The 22138-nt window shown below is 40.5% G+C and overlaps 1 protein-coding gene across 5 annotated transcripts in view; it reads left to right on the top strand.

Moving 5' to 3' along the window:
• The window catches only part of LMO7 (LIM domain 7), a 234520-nt gene that overhangs the window by 14467 nt on the left and 197915 nt on the right, over positions 1-22138 (top strand). The gene's annotated exons all lie outside the window — the stretch shown is intronic.

The raw sequence follows: 22138 nt of genomic DNA on the forward strand, positions 1-22138 counted from the left end.
CGGCGACTCGGCGGGCCCCGGGCGGGCGGTGGGGTGGGCCGGGGCGGGGCCACCACGGGGAGGACGGCGGCGGCGCTGCGACTTTTGAAGTCCAAACTGTCGTCGGGGCTGGTGCCGTGCGCTGCCTCTGGGCACCCACTTCGCTTCCTGCGTCCTGCCTGACTGCCCGGGTCCCCGCGGACCTTGGGTCGCTTTCAGGAGTTTAGAGAAGGCCAGGTCTTCACGTTCGTGTAGGTTCGAGACCTTAACGAACTGCAGAGCGCAACAAAGGGAACGAGAGCCCCGGCGCCTTCGCAGCCGGAGCGGAAGCCGGAGTTGTCGGCGGCCCGCGTGCCCTCCCCGCCCGTGGGGCCCAGACGCGCGTGGACACCCCCGCCCCTCCACGCATCCCCTGAGTCTCTCTCTCCCTCCCTTGTCCTAGCCATGGAAGGGCTGGAGGAGGCAGAGGCCAACTGCTCCGTGGCGTTCGCCGAGGCTCAGAGATGGGTGGAGGTGAGTGCCTTTCACTGCTCTCCCTTCCGCAGGTGTTGACTACCTCGGGGCGGTCGTCGCGAGGTGACTGCAGCCCCAGTCACTCTGCACTTTAGCCTCCTTCGGCGACCCAGCCGGCCCGAAGAAGTTGGTTTGCTTGTGCACTTTTGGGGACTCTGCGGGTTCTGCCGCTCCTGCATCTTAATGTCCAGCTTAGATTAGCGCTGCCCTAACCCCCGCCCCCCGACGGTGTTACTGGCTTCCTAGGGCAGAGATGGGCGCTCGCCCGCCGGGTGCCGGCACCTCGCGTCCTGAAGGAGCAGCGCAGTCGGTCTTGGCTCGCCCAGGGCGTCTCTGCGGGGCACAGCCCAGAGCGCGCGGTGCAGAGCTGGGCCAGGGCTCTCGGGTGCATTCCCTCGGGGTGCCTAGAAGTGGGGATGCTCATCTTATACCTGAGAAGCGAGTGTATTCAGTGTGGAGGGGGGAGCGGAAAAGAAGGGTGGGTGGGAGGGCAGGTGGAGGAGGTAACACACCGAAGGCCCACCTGGAAGGATGATTTCTCTGGGGCCGCATCCAAGCCTAGGGGGTAGGGGCCGGGGCATGTGCTTTTTCATTTTTGGCTTTGATGAGACTGAGATGCCAGGATCACTCGCTGAAGAGTTGTTACCCTCCCAGCTGTGCCTCACAGACACAAAAGAAGATCTTCCATTCCCTTCTTTCCCCCTGAAAAAGAGCGGGTCTCTTCATTCACGCCTTGGGGTTACATTTATCTGTAGAAGGTTAACATCAGGACTTCTAGCCGTTATTCCACTGGACGCAAAAGATGACTTAAAAGGAGGCAAAAGTCTTCCAAGCAGATGTGAATCAGGAACAACTGCTGAAAATTGTGGCGTGCACAAGCCCTGCAGTCATTTAGGAGTTATTGATGCCACGTGCTGGTTTAGTTAACGTATTTAAAACTTCGAATTAGGCTTAAAGATTATTCCACGGAAAAAACAACATGTTTAAGAATTCCAAAGCGAACAATACTTGAAAATAATTTATTTTTACTTAAAGAAATACATGTATGTGTGTGGAAAGAAAGAATAAATGTTACATTTCTTACGCTAAATAAAGGAATGTGAAATGTGAGTAGCATTACCCACGGGACAGTAGGGAGGTCTAAGGAATGAGCTTTTAGTGTCTTTTTAGATTGAAACTTTGAGCTGGTCTGAAGGTGACTTAGAAAGATGTGAAAGGAGGGGCATGGGAAGCTGAGAGAAGAATAAACACTGTATTTTGAATTGAAATGAGAGTGGAAAAATTCCAGCAATATAGTTAAGAGAAATAACTTCCCTCATTCATAAACTTTGAAAAGCCAAGACTTCCAACTGTAATTTTCCATTAGCAGTGTGTGTTCTGCATAATTTTAGAAAACAAACTTGCCATTTTGTTTTTGAGTGTTGGGGATTGAAGGAGGGAGAAGGGGAGACGTGGGGACATGTTTTGGTCATACATGGCTTCTGTGTGGAGTTTGCATCTGCGTGCTTTGTATTTGCTTCAGGAAACGTGAATACGAATGATTCCACACTCTTCCCTTTTTTTTAGTAAGCACATTTTGGAAAACGATGAATTCCTTTTTTGTCCCTGCTTGCTCATAATTATGTAGGTTTTCTCCAAGAAATTTGTATATAATGAACCGGGGGGAAAGTGTATTGTGATAAAAGATATCATTGCGCATATTACATGTGGTGTGTTTTCACTCTCATCGCAGTCTATGTAAAGGTGTTTATCAGCAATGATTTGGCACCTCTATAATGTATTTTGTTCATTGTTAGCAGAGAGCTGGATCTTCCTAAAGGTACTGTCATATCCTTTTAATATAGTTAATGAAATTAAAATTTTTTTTCATCCCACTCGGAACAAGGCAGTATGTTTGCCTTCATTGTGTATATATGAGTAATTTACATGTTCAGATACTTTTAGTATACTCTGGGCCTTTGAAATGACCACAGTGTGCTCAGTGTTAGGGCTATTTTGTTTCTCCAGTGTCCACATTTGTCTCTCTTGTCAGCTTTGCCTTTGCCACCAAAGCACATATTTTAAAATATTGTTCTTGCCAAAAGAAGCAGGATGAATGACTCTGTAATCACCACAACCTCTTTAAGAACCCCTAATTTGAAGATAAAAGGTTGATTCCAGTGTGTATTTGTAAAGTATTCTTTCCCCTGCTTGCTGATATTCATGCTACATTTTGCCCTATTCCTTTACACATTACTGAAATACAGGAGGGTTTTTAAATGTATATATTGTATATGTATGTACATATATACATATGTATTATATTCTATCTGTATTACATATAATCTACTTATATTCGCAACTTTGAATAACTCCAATAACCTTGTAAAGTTTTGAATGACTGGACTCCATGTCAGCATCTCCTTGCCATTTCCATTTTCTATCTGTGATTTTTAGTAGCTAATGTGTTATTCTCATAACCAAAGTTTATTGTTTAGAGTGGAGGAGAAAGAGTGAGGTAAGAGCTAGTGGTTGTTATTCTGCCAATTATGATCACTTTATGAATCTTGTTTTTATTTATTTCAAATTGTACTTATATACTTGAGTATATATAAAAACTGGTTTGTCCACTCATGCTAATTTTGCAATTCAAAGCAAATGTGGGAAAGCTACCCTTTAAGATAGCTCAACATAATGATATTGGATTATTACGTGGTTGGAAAGGCTGTTTGATACATTAATAATGTAGCAGGGCTGGTTTATGATTAAACACTAGTTTAAAACCAAGTAATGGTTTGAAGGCAAAGGCAGAGGAGAAGCTTGATTCTAGCAAGGCTATGCAGTGGCTGATGAAGTGGTGGAAAATACAGCCTGGACTCTAATTTTAGGCCTCTTCGGCAGTACCTTTTAATTTTCTATGCCTAATAGTTGCCTTTGTCTCTCTGTTTTGGGTCATCCGAAAGCCATGTGGTAAACAGACAAAATACTAATGAGATTGAAACTGCGGTATATAGCACTTTGCATTGGTTGGTCAGTTTTCTAGTCTATAAGTTAATGTTGCTATCTAGGTTGAGGTTCAAATACAATAGTAATTTTTATGGCTGGAGCAGAACAGGCTAACTGAATTCACTACGTTTCTGCTCACCTGCCCTTCCTGTTGTCTCTGGATTGGATTTTTTCAGTATTGCTGTCACCCTGTAAGGGATGCCAACCTGAGCTCATTGCCAAGTCTGGCACTAGAATATGAGTCCTTTCTCACTTCTAATTGGTCTGTTTCTCCACCTGCCCCAAGTTTTATCCTTCAGGGATGTGCTGTTCACCACCTTTTAACTTTTTTGCCTTTGGTGCTAATGGAAGTATTTTTAGTAATTATATATAATTTCAATCAACAGATATTAAGACACTATGGTAAATATTTGTTAAAAATTGTAGTGTTACAAAGCAATTCTTACGCTAGCTGCTGCAGCTGAAATCACTTTAAAGGGTTGCGTGTGAAGGAATTGTACTCTGAGTCTTCCAATGATTTTAGCTGCAGCAGCTAGCATAAGAATTGCTTTGTAATACTACAATTTCTAACAAATATTTACCATAGTGATTACAGGCGTGAGCCATCGCGTCTGGCCCGGGCTCTGCTATTTAAATCCTGTAGGTCTCAGTTTTTTCCTCTTAATCTCCCCTGGTGGTTGTGCCAGTTAGATGGATGCTGATGGTAGAGCAACAAATGTTCCCTAATCCGTTGCTTGTATTTCTCCTTGCACAGAATGCAGTTTTGTCACCTCCATGTTTTTGTATGAATGGAATACTTCTTATTCCTCGTAACCTAGTGAACCCCTCTTCATTATTCCATACTTGGGCTAAAATCAACCTTTATGTGAAGCCTTCCCGAAATGGCCAAACGTCCAGCCCCACCCATTCCTTTCTCTCCTGTCTTACTCACATAAATCTCTCTTTTTGCATTGTGTGGTTCTATTCGTTTTTCTATATTAGTCTATGAGCTAACTGAGGGCAGGAATCGTATCTTATTTATTGGTTGTTTGGCATGGTGCCTGCTAAATGCTTGTTGAATAAAAGTACAAATAAAGTTATAGCTTTAACAACATTAAAAAGTAGGATTTTAAGGACCAGAACTCATTTCTTCTTCCAGTGGAAACTTGCTTCAGTGTCTTGAGCTTTATTGGTTGCAGTTGTTTGGTTGGAACCTGCTACAGGATGTGTCTTCATCTGCATGCCAGTGTGTACTTGTTTATTTACTTAGCATTTCCTCTTCTGCCTTAACCCTCTTCCTGAGTCACCTTACTCGACTGCCCTCCACTTGATGATTTCCCTCATGGGGACTTACATTTAGTCATCTCAAAAATACCTACTATGTGCCTACTGTGTGCCAGAAACTTGCCGGGTTTATAGATTCAGTCACCAAATTCTTAGCCCTTACCTGGACCTTCAAAGAGAGGCAGCCCCCATGAAAAGCAGATGTGCAGACAAACTCAGCAATGCCATCAGGTACTGAAGTTCATCCGGTGCATCGTGATGACATTGAGGAGGCAGCCTGGGTCCACCTGGTCAGTCAGGGCAAGCACACAGAGAAGGCAGCATTTGAGCCGAGGCTGCAGTGGAGTTAACCCATCTGCCCACTAGGCTGGAACATTTTGGCCTCTTTTAACTTGTCGTGTGTGAAATCTTGAAGTTGCAGACGGCGTAGTTTCCAGAAGTTGCTCAGAGTAATTTATTCTTACTCAAGTACCTTACTGAGGTAACGTTTTACCTGCAGTGAAATGCACTGATTTTAAGTATACCATTGTAGGAGTTTTGTCAGACCTATATGCCCAGGTCACCAGAACCCAATCAAGATACAGAATGCTTTTTATCACTCAAGAGAGTTCCTTCTAGAGAGCACATTAATCGCCATTTCTTTGGTAAGCATCCACTCTTTGATTTCTAGTACTATGGACTTCTCAAGGTAGGTTTGAATGGCCAAGAAATGTCTTAATGCCTATTTGTTTCTTTTTTCCTCTCACTTTTTTCTTTTACTTTTGTTTTCTGAGACAGGAACTCACTCTGTTGCCCAGGCTGGAGTGCAGTGGTGTGATCTTGGCTCTGTAACCTTCGCCTCCTGGGTTCAAGTGATTCTCCTACCTTAGCCTCCTGAGTAGCTGGGAATACAGGTGTGCACCACCATACCTGGCTAATTTTTGTATTTCTTTTCTTTTTTTTTTTTTTTTGGTACAGATAGGGTTTCACTGTATTGCCCAGGCTGGTCTCAAACTCTTGGCCTCAAGTGATCTGACAGCCTTGGCCTCCCAAAGTGCTGGGATTACAGGGCGTGAGCCACCACACCCGGCCCCATTTTTTTCTTTACGCAGTGTTTTATAATTTCTTGAACACAGCATCTTCATATGGGAAATAAGAAAGGATCCTAGAAAAGAGAGGGGTGGCAAGAGATGAGGGAGTTCATGAAATCCTCTTGGGAAGGAACTGATTTACACAAATAGGAACCAGGGCAGGAATGCCGTTAGAATAGCCTGACTCCAGGAAGTGTAAACAGATATGTCAAAGTATTTCCTGAGGAACTGGGAGGGTTCCAGTGCAGTGTCAGTCATTCTGGATTCTTCCAATCTACTGATGCACTGAAAGCTAGAAATGGGCTTCTTTCATAAAGTGAGGAAAAATACAAAGAACTTGTACCTTTAGTAAAACAGGGTGTCAGCCAGACATGGTGGCTTATGCCTGTAATCCCAGCACTTTGGGAGGCTGAGGAGGGAGGAAGGCTTGAGGCCAGGAGTTTAAGACCAGCCTGGTCAACATAGCAAGACCCCATCTCTACCAAAAAAAAAAAAAAAAGAAGGTGGCACACACTTGCAGTCTTGGCTGCTTGGGAGGCTGAGGTGGGAGGATTGCCTGAGCCTGGGCAGTCGAAGTTGTGGTGAGTCGTGCTTGTGCCACTGCACTCCAGCCTTGGTGACAGAGTAAGGCCCTGTCTCTAAAAAGTAAATAAATAAATAAATAAATAAATAGAGTATTCTCGAACCAGTTAGAGAAGTGGACCTACTGGGTGAAAAAGAACGAATGAATGATTTATGGTTCTTGATACACATTATCAAGATACCCTCTAAAACCTTTGTGGAAGTTTGCAGAATGAGCAGGGGTTGCGGGCACCATTTTCTCCATATTCTGGCCCAAATTAGAAATTGTTATTTGTATTTTCCCTCTAAATGAACAGATGGAAGACACGTCCTATTTTTTCTCAGATTATTAGTGATATTAAACATTTATGTAACAAATGACCTATTGGGTTTCCTCCAATGAGGAAGGATGAAGCTGAGAAAAGGAGGGTTCTGTTTCCTCTTAAGCCACAAAAGGCTCAACGAAGTCACAATTGACCCTTGCGAAGAAGCCTTGAAACCTTGGTGTTTCTTAAGCCATTTGTAAAGCACAAATCCTTAAAGCTTCCACTAGGCTTAGAGAAAGAGGAATGGTTTCCTGGATTGGACCACAGGGAGTACGCCGATTTATTCAATCGGCATTGGTTCTTGTCTTTTGGTGCATTGCTCTGGCTCTCTTTCTCTCTGGATGCCAAGAGTGCTTTGGGTAGTGAGGGACTGCTGTTGAGACTAAACACTCCATTCACCCTCCCCCTTCCTGTTAAGACTGCTTCTCAACATACCAGCATTTGAGTTATAGAAACACACTAGCTTTGTGAATGCTAGTTAAGAAAAGCAAAGTGACATCAACATATTTGCCCAATCCTTTTAGTTTGGAAGAAATACACCATACAGGTGAACTCGTTCTTCTAGTTAGCATCTGCAGATTGAGTCGTTTATGTTGTTCCTGTGCCCCAGAGTTCCTGACAGAATGTTCCCAAATACTTGTTGAATGAACGAACATTTTGTGTCCAATCAAAAGGTTGGCCTATTTAATTGATGTTTCCAGATCTCCTTAAGCCTGTTAACTATCAAAAATGTGTTAGAGCCTGAGGAAATGAGAAATTATGCATACCTGTACTTAACTCTTTAGTTTCAGAAGGTATTAAATAATTATTTGTTGTATTTCTTTGAAAACATGTTTGATGTAGTCAAAGCTCTTAATAAGGATAATAGCTGTCATATATGCACAACTTTGAAACAGAGGTTTAACACATTCAACCTGTGGCTTTGCTTAAAGAGATGGACAATAGCAAGTTCTACTCTGATGAATTACAGCACAATCGCATGAACAGCCTTTCCAGAGAGTATGAAATACCCCAGTAGTATGCTCAAAGACTGGTTCTCATTCCTGGGTACACAACGCTCAGTTTGGTGCTTGAGTGCATTTTTATGTTGGTATACAGCACTAGACCTTCTGTCTGTCTTCAAGCATAATGGAGATTGTCATGTAGGAGAGGTTAGGAAATTTTTGTATGGATTCAGAGAGCAGAACTGGTAATAACTGGTCACAGCGAGACTTTTGACTCAGTATTTTGAAGATCTTTCTATGAATATAGCAGTGTCCTACACTAGATGAGCTGACTTGAATAGTGAGTTACCTGCTAGTGAAGTTTTTTTTTTTTTTTTTCAAGAGAAGCTGAATAAATGACAAAGCAGCTAGTATTCTTGAGTTTCTACCACGTGCATGACATGTGGCAAGTGCATTATACCCACATATCTTATAATGAAGGACTATTCTTACCTGAGGATGTTCTTTCCCAATGAGGGAAAAAAGGGATGAGAGGTAAAATAATTTACTCAAGGAAACACTAGAAGTAGTAAATGCTGGCTGAGGATTCGAATGCCCACAGCCTGCCCTCTTAGTCATTATACTCTGCTGCCTGGGAGTGGCGCTGGCCAGGTAGTTCATCATTGTTAAGGAATTTAGAATCAGAAAAGAATGGGCTCTCTGTCCGTGTTCTACCTAAAGCTGTAAGATTAGCTATTTTTTGTACATGACAAATCCTATACAACTTCCGCTCACCAGCACAAATTCTTTCTTGTAATGTTAGTGCCATATTAGTACATGATCATCAAATATATGTAAGTTACAGAATTGCCAATAGATATATTTTTTTCTTTTTTAGAGACAGGGTCTTGCTCTGTTGCCCAGGCTGGAGTGCAGTGGTATGATCATAGCTCACTGCAGCCTTGAACACCTGTGCTTGAGCGATCTTCCCACCTCAGCCTCTGGAACAGCTGGGAGACTATAGGCACACACCACCACACCCAGATAATTTAACATTTTTTTTGTAGGGACAAGGTCTTGCTTTGTTTCTTAAGCTGGCCTTGAACTCCTGGCTTCAAGTGATCCTCCCACCTTGGCCTCCCAACCTGTTAGGATTACAGGTGTGAGCCACCATGCCCAGCCAGATGGACACTGTTGAGCAATTGCCGACTTTAGGTTTATATGTTTCAGTGTATGTTAGTGATTGTTAATGTTCAATAAACCACTTAAAGTGTTAAAAAAGGAAACATGTTAATATAACATTGAGTTATACTTTGAGCTAGAATAGGAAATAGATATAGAAGTAGTTTCTTCTGTAATTTATAAAAGTATCACCTTCTCTCATGTGATCTACATTTCTGTAATTCGTGCATACCAAAGATTGTACAGATGGTTATTGTATAGTGCTTCAAAATACATGTCATGTTTTTGATTAGGATACTTTTTAGTTAGTGTTTTAGACTTGTTAGTACCAAAGCTGGGACCATGATAAAATTTTTTTGCCTTCTTGACTAGATTGAAATTTGATCTAGATGTGTGAACAGGGAAAGAAATATCTGAGTTATTTTGTTATACCACCATTTCACAACATTCAAAGGAAGGGAGGTCGTTGCCAGTCTCATTATAAACTTTCATTCTGGCTTGACCCAGAAGTTTGAGGCCGCAGTGAGCTATGATTGTACCACTGCACTCTAGCCTGTATGACAGAGTGAGACCCTATCTCAAAAATAAATAAATAAAAAAATTAAATAAATTACATCAATAAATAAAGGAAGTTCATTGTGGAATTAGTTTTTCTCATGAGAGTTTAATGTTTTAATGTTTTTCATTCTACATGAAGAAGGGGAAAATAAGCAAACGTATTGCCTCTGGACTAGTATAAAATGCATTTGGAATTTACCCTGTGTTATGAAGAAAATATTGTCAGTCTATCAAAAGCATGAGATAGAGTTGGTGATGACTTCTTTCTCAAACCCTTCATTGCCCTCTAGGTTTTTCTTTCATTTCACTTGGTGTTTCTAATTTTTCTGTGCTCAGTCCTCCTAATTATTGTCATCAGTGAATGTTAGACCATCCAAGGACTCATCTTCCATGTCTTCTTTTCTTTTCTACAGTATCTTTCTAGCAGATGTTATCAAGTTCATATAACTCCTCCATGCCGATTGCTTCCATATTTACATGCATGACCCTGACCTTGTCCCTAAATTTTAGTAACTACTCAAGATTTCCAACTGTAGGTCTGATAAGCATGTCATGCTCACTGAGTTCTAAGCAAAACTCTTAGTACTACCCCTTTCCCACCCCTTCCTAGTCATCTCCTCATCTCCCCAATGTTTCTGTCTTAGCAAATGGCATCATTGTTCAGCCAGTTGCTCAGGCTCCCAAATTTGAAGTCATTATTGAGTCTTGCTCTTTTTTAACATCACACCACACATCCAATCTGTGAAGAAATCCAACAGGCTCTATCTTCAAATATATCCAGAATCTGACCACTTCTTGCCACATCTACCATCACCTTTCACCTGTGCCGCTGCAGTAGCCTGGACTTCTTGCTTCCAAAATAGCAGCCAGATTCCTCTTTAAAAATGTAAGTCAGAGATTACATATCCGACTCTGCGCCCTCCTCCCCTGACAATGGCTTTCCATTACATTAAGAATAAAGTCTGAATTTTTAAGGCAGTCTCTAGGGCCCCATATGATCTGTTCCCTGCTTGCCTATCTCATCTCTACCCCCACTCTTTGACTTGCTTACTGTGCTCATACTGGCTTCCAGCTGTTACTCAGATGTAGAGAGAAGGGTTTACCTTTTTTTTTTTTTTTTAAATTTTTGAGATGGAGTTTTGCTCTTGTTGCCCAAGGTGGAGTGCAATGTCGCGATCTCGGCCCATGGCAACCTCCACCTCCCAGGTTCAAGTGATTCTCCTGCCTCAGCCTCCCGAGTAGCTGGGATTACAGGCATGTGCCACCACACCCGGCTGATTTTTTGTATTTTTAGTAGAGACAGGGTTTTTTCATGTTGGTCAGGCTGGTCTCTAACTCTCGACCTCAGGTGATACGTGTGCCTCAGCCTCCCAAAGTGCTGGGATTACAGGTGTGAGCCACTATGCCCGGCCTGGGTTTTATCTTAAGGTCTTTGTGTTGCTGTTCCTTCTGCATGAATACATTTTCTTCATTTACTTAGGTCTTAGCTTAAGTGATACCTCCTCTTCCTTCCCACTGCCATTATATTCCCTTGTCACTCCATACTCAGATTTCATTGCACTTATTATCACTTGCCTCTACATTATATATAGGGGTGTGTGTGTGTGCGTGTGTGTGTGTATTTGTTTTTGTTTGTTCTGCTACTTCCGCTAGAATATAAGTGCCTTATGTACAAGGACTTATTTTGTTTTCAAGTCGTGAATAGTACCAAGTATTTACTAGGCACTCAATAAATATTCCTGGGAAAAGTAAGTGGATGAATGAACAAATACCTTTTAATTCTTTATACTTGAAATCTTTTTAGCCCTGTGACATGACTAACTTCCTGGTTATGCTTCACTCAACAAGAGATGTTGGTTTTGTTGTATTAGTTGGGTTTTCCCCTGCTTTTTCAAGTTCTGTTCTAGATTGAGCAAGTTTTGAACATGTTTTTTTGAAAAAAGCAACTTTAAACCATGCCAAATTTACTTTATTTAACCAATTCTAAAGATGCCTGAAAGTAAGCAAGTATCATAAAAAAAAGTCCAAGCAAATTTGAAGATGAGCCTTTTTAGCTGAATACCCTGTGCCGGGGGATAATACATCATCATGAAACTTTGGGGTGTTATTCATGAAAAAGATTTCACAACTCGCTGATTGAGTTGTGTCCTGCAGTTTGAGCATGGTCTGTAGTCATAATTGGAGACAGAGAAGCAGAAAATAGCTTTATGCAGTTTAGAAATAAAAAAAATAGAAACTTTATTGAGAACAGGAAAGTTTCTATCATCTGCTTCAACTTAAACATCAGAGGCCCATCTCATGCTTTGAAAGGGTTGCACTTTATACCAGTTTTTTAATGGAATTATTCTGAAATGGCACACAAAACTGAGGGTGGAGGCTTTCAAAAGGGTTTTGTTCAGAAGTGAAGGGAAAAGGGAAGCTGAAGCTCCTGATGTGATTTTGTCTAAACTGATTTTCTCTTAAGTTTTCTTTCTTTCTTTTTTTTTTTTTTTTTAGACAGGGTCTTGCTCTGTCACCCAGGCTGGAGTATAGATGTGGAATCATAGCTGACTACAGGCTTGAATTCCTGGGCTCAACTGATCCTCCTGTCTGAGCCTCCTGAGTAGCTGGGGCTATAGGTGCACCACTACACTTTGTTAATTTTTAAAATTTTTTTGTAGAGACAGGGTCTTGCCATGTTGCCTAGGATGGTCTTGAACTCCTGGCCTTAAGCAATCCTCCCACCTTGGCGTCTGAAAGTGTTGGGATTGCAGGCATGGGCCACTGCTCCCAGCCTAACTTGTTTTTTATGATTGTTTCTAGCTGTTACTTGAATTAAAAGGTATTATTATTTTTAAAAATCATTTTATATAATATATGTATTTTTTACAGATGAGAAAAGAGAGGTTCAGAGAAGTTAAGTTTCTTTCCCCAACACCATGCAGCTGATGCCGGCAGGCCCAGTATTTGAACTGAGATCTGTCTAATAGAAAAATCAAGCTCTCAACCCCTTCATTCATCTTCCTCTGTTTCTCATCCTCCCTTACATAGTCCTGCCTGTTGTTTGGCATGTACACATCCTGTTGTGCTATTGGCTGTTCCATATATCTGCCTCTGTCTTACTCGTTTTCTTGTTTCACAATGTTAAAAAGCATAGAAAAGTGATTGGACTTAATATAGCATGTAGTGTAAATTCACACGGAAGTGTAAGTAGATACTATTAAATAACTTTCTTGTGTTGGGATGTGACAGGGCCTTAGAGAGTGTGTGTGGTGAGGAAGGGAACAATAGAGCACTTGTCAATCTATCAAAAGCATCAGAAAGAGATGGTGATAACTTCCCTCTCAAAACATTTCCTTCATTGCCCTCTGGGTTTTTCTCCTGTTTCACTTGGTGTGAAGTACCTTCTGGGTACTTTTCCTGTCAGGGAGGAAACAGCTATGGGGCAGCATAGGAATAAGTGCAGACATGTTGGACAGCAAAGCTACAGGAAGCTTGAGAATGGGAAAAGCATTTGGAAACTATTAGAGAAGGTCCTTCTTGACCTGAATCAGAAAGTTGATGCGTGGGAAGTAACATGGAAGTCTTTCAAGTTGGGTAGGGGTGGTGTGGGCATGAGCAAGGATTCATTGAATTGTCCTATGGGCAGGACAGTGAAGCTAGTAGTCTACTTAGTGTGGAAGGTGCTGATTTGAAGGTAGTAAGAATTACAAGACCTAAGACCAAATACTGGATATCGATTTTGATTTTTTAAAAATGTCCCATCAGATGATGCTAGAATCTGTTTTACAGAATGGGTCAGTGGAGGGGAATGACCATATTGCATATTAGAGGGTTAAGGATTGAACTTTGGAAAATGTCTTCTGTTAAGAGGACAGGAAGAGAAAGAGGCGGTGATGGTCAAAAAGCTAGTAGAAAACTAGGAATGTATTAGACATCTTAAGGGAAGCACTGGTTTTATGACAGATAAGTAGAGAGAGTACGATTATGAATAGTGTTCCAGACTAGAAGTGATCAAGGGAAAAGAAAACGGGAGTAAGACCATTAAACTTGGCAACAGAGTAATCTATCACTTGTTGAAAGTATAGATTTGGAATGTTGGTGTGGGAGTCAAACCAAGCTTGGTAAAGTTTTAGTGTAGAGGGGCAGGTACTCCACGAAGGAAGAGGTCAGAAGAGCTGTCCAAGAAATCAACATTCTCTCAAAGATGCTATTTATTTGTATTCACAAAATCATTCCCTACTGTCAGCTTACCTACCTTCTTGGATACATATTAGAGGTAGAAACCCTTAATATCTAAGGAAATTATATTCTGAGACAACCAATCTGAAAGACTCATTATGGTCTGCTATATAAAATACTAAAGTTGATGTACACTGCTCTGTTTTAGAAACACTTGATCCACTGAAGATTGTTTGGGGAGGTCACTTCAATATTCTTCTGAGATTATTTCTCCTTTCAAAATAGGGGAAAATATCTCTCATGTCCCCAGGGTTTTAGTTCACAATACTTTAGTGAAGATATTTTGTTTTTAAAATTTTATGTTTTTTGTAGAGATGGGGTTTTACCATGTTGCTCAGGCTGGTCTCAAGTAGTCCTCCCACTTTGGCCTCCCAAAGTGCTGGGATTACAGGCATGAACCACTGGGCCTGGCCACATTTTTTTCTTTTTCTTTTTTTTTGAGATGGAGTCTCGCTCTGTTGCCAGGTTGGAGTGCAGTGGCGTGAGCTAGGCTCACTGCAACCTCCACCTCCTGCGTTCAAGCGATTCTCCTGCCTCAGCCTCCCGAGTAGCTGGGACTACAGGTGCGTGCTACCATGCCTAGCTAATTTTTGTATTTTTAGTAGAGACAGGATTTCACCATGCTGGCCAGGATGGTCTTGATCTCTTGACCTCGAGATCCGCCCGCCTCGGCCTCCCAAAGTGCTGGGATTACAGGTGAGTCACCGTACCTGGCGGTGATACTTCATCCTGCTCTCCCCAGAGATCCTTCTGCTCATGTTTGCACTTCCTTGCTATTCTTTCTTGTCAGAGGATTTCTAATAAAACCTAAGGCTAGTTGAAAAAAATTTCCTGTTTATTGCATGGTCGAAAACATGGTCATATGTTCTTGGACTCAATTCCCTTCCTTTTAGCTACTATCTACGTGATTTTTTGGATTAGAATTGGGTTTATAGATTGCATGTATTAAGTTTCTTCTTTTCAAATAAATTGATTTTTTTGTCTCTATACAGTAATGTTTATGGCTTTGTCTCAGCTATTAATTGTTCTTTACATACTTTTCTTTCTTTAAATTACTTTTTGTATTTTTCCTGTATGTCTTTGGGTCATCTTACTAATTTAGCTCTTCTGCTCTATTTAGTTTGGAGGAGTCAACTTTAAGATCTTTCCAAGAAGAACATTTTCTGATGTCTTATTAAAAATGAGCCCAATGAGCTATTTTAGAAAAGAAAAGCTTTTATAGTTTCCATGAAGAAAAGAAATGCATTTTGTTTTATTCGAAGGATAAAGTTTATAAAACTGCCTGTTTTTAAGCCAATTTGCAAACATTTTTAGACTTGGAAAATGGTTGTAAGTCTTGAAAGGTATAACTTGCCAAATAGCTGATACTTTTGAAGTTTGGCCTTAGTTCTGGTAAAAGAATGTGGTTGACAGCCACAATGCAATTTACAGTAATGCTTTTTATGTAAGGAAATTAATGTACTTGGCTTAATAAATTCCAGATGAGTTTCTAGCTCCTTGATTATTACCAAGTTATTTAAAATTCATGTTTCGTTATTCAGTTTAGTGTTTTTTTTTTTTTTTTTTTTTTTTTTTTTTTACTGGAGTGCAGTGGCGTGATCTCAGCTCACTGCAACTTCCGTCTCCAGGGTTCAAGTGATTCTCCTGCCTCAGCCTCCCGAGTGGCTGGGACTACAGGCACGTGCCACCATGCCTGGCTAATTTTTGTATTTTTAGTAGAGACGGGGTTTCACTTTGTTGACCAGGCTGGTCTTGAACTCCTGACCTCAAGTGATCCACCTGCCTTAGCCTCCCAAAGTGCTGAGATTACAAGCGTGAGCCATCACTCCCGGCCTCGTTATTCAGTTTAGTTACAGCAACCGTATCTGTACCTGTACTTTGTAAAACTGAAACACTTTTGGGGAAAATTGCTTTTTTGGTGGGTCATTTTGTGGTACAAGCTTATGATGTGGCTAGTGCCTCCACGTTTGACCTTTCCTGGGACTAAAAGATGTCAAGCATCCTCTGCTTGTGGCCAGTCCAGGTCTTAAAGGAGATCAAGTTCAAGACCCTTATGGAAGTTCTGGTAGTGCCACAAAGGGGAACTTTCTTGAAAGCCCACCTAAATATTTCTACTTACTTCTTACTGGTTACCCTATCTGTAAGGGAGTCTAAGAAATGTTTTTAGCAGAGCATGTCACTGCCTCCAACAATATGGGTCATCTATTACTAAGGAAGAAGAGATTGATAATGTTCAGTTGTATCTCTGCCACATTTACTTTCTGACTGTTCCTTTTTCATAGCATTTTGCTTTTTTATGATTGTAATATATTGTTTTAGCTCCCTGAGGTAATATAATATTATAATATTATAGTTTTTTTTTTCTTCCTGAATTGTCTCTGTTTCTTCCAAGTTCCTTTAATTTTCCCTTTTGGCTTTGGTCTCTTTTAAGTTGGAAACTTCTTTTAAACTTCTGGTAGATCCTTGTCCAACTGCTTTCTGGATTTTCAACCGATCTCTATATCTAGCCATGTTTCTTACTACCCTTCCCTACCCAAAGGACCTGTTGCCTCTAGATTCTGAGAATTTTCCAAGAAAACTTGCATGGTTTGCTACTTAGTGTCCCTTTGCAGGTCTTGAAGTTTAAACTTCCTTCATTCTCTGCAGTCAGGTACCAGTCCTCCATCTACTTTCCATCTTCCAGAAGTTTGTGCATGTTTTCTTCTATTGTTTTCTCTTTTCTGAGTCTCTTTGCTCTTGCGGGTTAACTGACTTAAATTCATGCTGCCACTTTGGGAGGCAGTAAAGACAGAAATGCATAGCCAGTTCATTGTGTTTAACCACAAGTTCTGTGTGTGTGTGTGTGTGTGTGTGTGTGTATTTATTTTTAGGTGTACATCATAGAAGAGTAGAAAACCATGGATTGAATGAAGGTTACAATTATTGCCAATGCAGAATTTCACACAAGTAAAATACATGCTGCTTTATTAAACTTAAAAAAACCTCACTTTATTATAAAATTGAATTGAGAGGGCTTATGTAAATCATAAATCCACAGAGTGTAATGAGTCAAAACTGAAATCATGAATTGAAGGGATAGTGAATGTAGGACAAGCAGAACATGAACGTAAGAGAGATAAACTAAACCACAGATGGATTCAAATTCCTGCCATATGTTCCAGTATCTGTACAAGTAGTCATCATAAACTTAGTCTTTCTAGAAGTCAACTCGGGGACAGAATCATGGCCTCATCCATGCCCTTTACAGCCCAGCTTTTCCCTACACTCTTTCATTCACCTCAGGACAGAGTATAGAAGGAAATGATCAATGCCCAGTATGTAATAGATATTCAGTAAAATTTTTTTTCTTAAACTTCTGAAGAAAACTTGCCCCTTCAAGGAAAAAAAAGAAAGTTAACATACTTGCATATATTGAATATCTAAGTTCCAGTCACTTCAAGCAACTGTGTCCTACAAATAAGAAAATTGAAGATGAAATGGCTTAGGTAAATTGCCCAAGGAAGAGGAAGCCTGAAACCCAAACCCTAGGTTGAGTCCTGGTGTGCTTTCTGTGACATCATAATTGCTTCCAATGATGTCCATTCTGTGAATGTTTTACTAAAGGAGAATGACACTTTTGTGCCACTTCACTTGTAATTAGTTGTCTGTCTTTGCTATAAGCTTTTGAAGGGAGGTGCCAAACCATACAGCACCAAGACAGTGCCTGGAGCCTTGATGATAGCCCAGTAGAAATTTCTAAAAGGAAAAAATGTTGAATGAATTCAGTGCTTTATGCATAATACTGGTATTATAAATTATTATTTATTGAGATCTGAGACAGTGACTTGGACCTGTAGCTTCTGGAGGGAAGAAATGCTGAGTAAGAGATGGAAAGCCATCAGTACAACTGGTAGCAGTCTATAGTGGCTCAGGTATGTTGCAGTTAAAAGGAATACATTACAGGTCTATAATGACAGAGTCTGGTAAATTGTTTTCTGTTATCCTAGTGAATTTACACTTGCAATTCTGGTACCATAAGTCAACAGATACTTCACAACTTGCCATCATGAATATTAGAGATGTTTTTATATTTCTCAAATATAAACTTAGGTAAGTTTGTACCTAAAAGCTAGCAAATAAGTTAGCAAATATATAATTTCATTGTGTACTTTTCTTTGTCTTTGCAACCATAGTGGATCTCTTGATAAGGAATGTAATTAAATCACAAGATAACACTAAATCTAGGTTTTATTTCATATAAAAAAGTACCTTTCTCACTCTCATCATCACTACACTATCTTCTACCTTTTCCCCAAATAAGAAATTTGGAATGTATATTAAAATTTCTAGCGGGAAACAGCCCACAAATGACAAGAAGAGACTTTAAAGAAGGGGAGAGCTTACAAATCTGTAGGACACTCTACAAAGAATTCAAGGCACAGAAGGTAGCAACAGTAGGAAGACATCTTCCTGAATGGCCAAAAAGGTTTGAGAAAGAAATACTGTTGCTGAAGCCAGAAAAACAAATCTGGGGCCAAGGAGGAGGACAATCAGATGGAGTTTTAGTTTATGGGATTTCTTGAGAGACAGTGAGAGAGAAAGGGGAAGAATTAGCCTGATCTCTCGTTCCTTTTTCTCGTTTTCAGCTGACACGTCCCACTGGTCAAATCCAATTGGAAACCACTGGCCAAATAGCCAAGACGATAGAGTCTCTAGGTTGCAGCCTCCCATGGCACAGGAAGGGAGCTTATTGGATCTGGTAGAAGCCAGATAATAGATGGGGCTGTGGTGTGTGGGAGGTTAGGGATATGGCAAACAAAACAACCAGCATAGAATACATTTTCCTCTGCATCTCTCTTTCCCTGTGGCCTATCATTAGGTCTGGACTGAGAATTTTCCTAGCAGGATTTTCTTTGTAATTTTCCTTACTTAACATTATTACATATTTAAGTCTCATTACCCAGGATCTTGGTCTATTGTTGTTTTTTCTCTTCTTCATCTTCTATCTCAAAATCTCCAATACATGCTTAGTTATACTTATTTTTCAAATATTTTCCTTCCATCCCTTTTTAGACAATACAACTACTTTTTCTTTTCTTTCCTTTTTTTTTTTTTGACAAAGTCTTCGCTCTTGTTGCCCAGGCTAGAGTGCAGTGGCATGATCTTGGCTCACTGCAACCTCTGTCTCCCGGGTTCCTCGATTCTCCTGCCTCAGCCTCCCAAGTATCTGGGATTACAGGCACTTGTCACCACGTCCGGCTAATTTTTGTATTTTTAGTAGAGATGGGGTTTCACCATGTTGGCCAGGCTGGTCTCGAACTCCTGACCTTAGGCAATCTGCCCGCCTTGGCCTCCCAAAGTGCTGGGATTACAGGCGTGAGCCACTGCGCCTGGCTGATAATACAACTTCTGCATCCTTGCATATCTGAAAGTTACTATCACCTGAGAGGTGAGTGGTTTCTTATCTAGCTATAGAAGTTTCAGATTGTGGAGCTTGTCCCTCTGAAGTGTGTAGAGTTGTTCCACAGTCTTCTCATTTCCAGCGTTGTAGATGAAAAGCCTGTTGTAAACTGTTACAAGCTTATCTGGAAGCTTGTTGTATATATATATATTTTTTCAACTGATTTATTTTGCTAATTTTTTTTTATTATTATTATACTTTAGGTTTTAGGGTACATGTGCACAATGTGCAGGTTTGTTACATGTGTATCCATGTGCCATGTTGTTTTGCTGCACCCATTAACTCGTCATTTAGCATTAGGTATATCTCCTAATGCTGTCGCTTGTTGTATTATTTTAAAAATATTTTTCTCCACCACAAAATGTCAGGTTTTATCTGACTCAGTGGTATTTATTCTATTTGATTGTCATCTCACATATTTTTGCAACTTCTTTTGTTTGCATTTAGATTTTCTACAGATCTTTGCGGAGTCTTTCCATGATTTCTATCTCTTTGTAAAAGTATTGCTCTGTAGTTGGTATTTCTTTGAGGTCTCTAATGTTGGTAGTGCTGATGCTTCAATTTATCTGCTGAATATTTTTGTTCGTGGATTACATATATATATATATATATATATATATATATTTGTTTTAAAAAGGTCTTTTAAAAAATATTTACTTGAATTTCCTGAAGTGCTTGTTGTTTCTTCAAGTTGTCACCTGTGTCTTCCAGGAGCTTGAATTCATTAGGATTTGGGAAGATTTTTCTTGTTTGTTCTTTCTTTGGCTGCTGGACGCCCTGAGGTGTGTGGTTAATCTGTCCTTGTGTTGTCATTGCAGCTCAGGTCCCATTTCTGGGCTGCCTTGTGTAATGGCAGCACAGTGGTTTCTATCCACGTGGCAGGCAGTGAATCTGCAGCAAGTCCTTGTCCCATCTTGAGACACCAGCAGGAGATGTCTCTGCTCCTAGGTTCCTTTGTTTTTCTGCCTTCAGGAAAACATCTCTACCTCCTCTCATCCTGGAAGCCATGGCAACTGTTGTGGTTATTCCCTTTGGGATCCAGGTCTATCTGTGGGTCACTTTTGTCCTGTGAACTGTGGGCAAAGCCTTACCGTGGGGCTCTTCCACTCTTCGTCTTCCAGTTTTCTCATGCTGAAGCTAAGATAGTCCTGCAGCAGCTCTCTTGTCCACTCTCTGGGGGCCAAATACTTTGCCTGGAACTGTGGGTCCAGGGGAGGTGTTTGGTTTGGATTTGAAGTTGGGAGAGGAAAGAAGATTGCATTTAATATGTTACCACTTATTATTATGCTTAAAAATGCTTTAGGCTTTCTGTAGATGCACTATTAATATTATCATATTTTTGCCCATCTACCCAGCAATTCAGATTGGTAATTCACTTTTGAAATATGTTTTTTTAAATTTAAATTCAAAATTTTCCATCATTTAAAATTGTTTCTACATTAAAAAACCTTGACTGTAACATTTTCTCTTAAGTTATGACTTGGGAATAAATGTGTGCCTATTTAGTATGCTAAAGGGTTGTCATAGTTATGGTTTCTGGGGTGCCATGTTTAGCTTGTGGTTAGTAGACTACAGAAGGCTTATAGTTAGTGCCAGTGGAGAGAGATCCTAGCCAACAAGTTTCCTGTGGATGTAGTGTGTGTGGCTCTTGGAAAGGTTACATCAATTCAGTTGGCTATGTAAAAGCTCGGCTCAGGACTGGCACACAGTCATTCTCCCTGAGGACCCCACCCTGTGAAGAGGATTAGACTTCTGGAGCCTCCTTTTCCCTTCGCTTGTTGAGTCATCAGGCCTAGGATGAGCCAGGCTTACTCTTTAATATTACACTGCTTTGTGTCCCCACAAAAAGATATGTTGAAACCCTAACCCCCAGTACCGCAGAATGTTTCTTATTTGGAAATAGAGTCCTTACAGTGGTAATCAAGTTAAACGAGGTCGTTAGGGTGGGCCAAATCCAGTGTGATTGGTATCTTTATAAAAAGGGTAGATTTGGATACAGAGGCAGACATGCACAGAGGGATGAAGGCCGTGGGAAGATGGAGAATTGGAGTGATGCTTCTACAAGCCAAGGATGCCAAAGACTGCCAGCAAACCACCAGCCTGTGGGAACACAGAGGCAAGGGTCTGTTCCCTGTAGGTTTCAAAGATAGCATGGCCATGCTGACACCTTGATTTCAGACTTCTAGACTTCAGAACTGTGAAATAATAAATTTCTCTTGTTCGAAGTCACTCAGTTGTGGTACTTTATTACAGCAGCCCTAGGAAATACCAGCAAACACTCATCATCACTGATATCCTTTTTGGGAATTTTTGCCAATTCCATGGGTGCAAAGTATCTCATGCATATGTGTGTGTGTATACATGTGTGTTTTGGTGACACCAGCAGTCAATTTAATGAGTCAGCAAAGGAACACCTGAAGCATAGTTATGAAACTCCTGAACTACTTTGAACAAAACGAGAACTCTCAGATAATATGATCCAGATCCCTGCCAAGTAGAAGAGAGAATGAATATGAACCCACCCAGTGAATCAGACTCTCTTTGAGTGACACAGTATTCCTCAAGGACCAACTTATGGTTTTTAAATTTGCATTTAATACTCCTGAGTTTCCCTTTCAATGAATGTCCTTCTCAAATCCTTTTGCCATTGGTTACTGGATTTCTTATTAACATGTAGAAATTTTTTGTGTATATTTTACATATAATTCCTTGTTATATTTAGATGTTCCAAATATCTTCTCTAAGGCCCTCACCTATTTATTACTTTTGTTCTATAGGATTCTTTCTTGAACAGATTCTTTGCTTTGATGTCACAGTCATGCATTCTTGTTCTATGGTTAGGAATTTTGTGGATCCTTAAAACAAAGATATTCTTCTATATATCCTTCTGATGCCTTTATAATTTTATATTCACATTTGGGTAGCCAATTAATTTGGATGTTATGTTTGTGTGAGGTATGAGATAGTGGCCAACCTTTCAACCAGCTCTGTTTTGGCTTTTTTTTTTTTCCCTTCAGTTTTCCTAGCACCATATATTGAATAATCTATTCCTTCCCTCCTTGCTGCTTCCTTAAAAATACAACAAGGTCCTTATACAGATTCATCTCTTTTTGAGTT

The sequence above is a fragment of the Nomascus leucogenys genome, chromosome 5 (genome assembly GCF_006542625.1).
Source record: "Nomascus leucogenys isolate Asia chromosome 5, Asia_NLE_v1, whole genome shotgun sequence".
Classification (NCBI taxonomy): Eukaryota; Metazoa; Chordata; class Mammalia; order Primates; family Hylobatidae; genus Nomascus; species Nomascus leucogenys.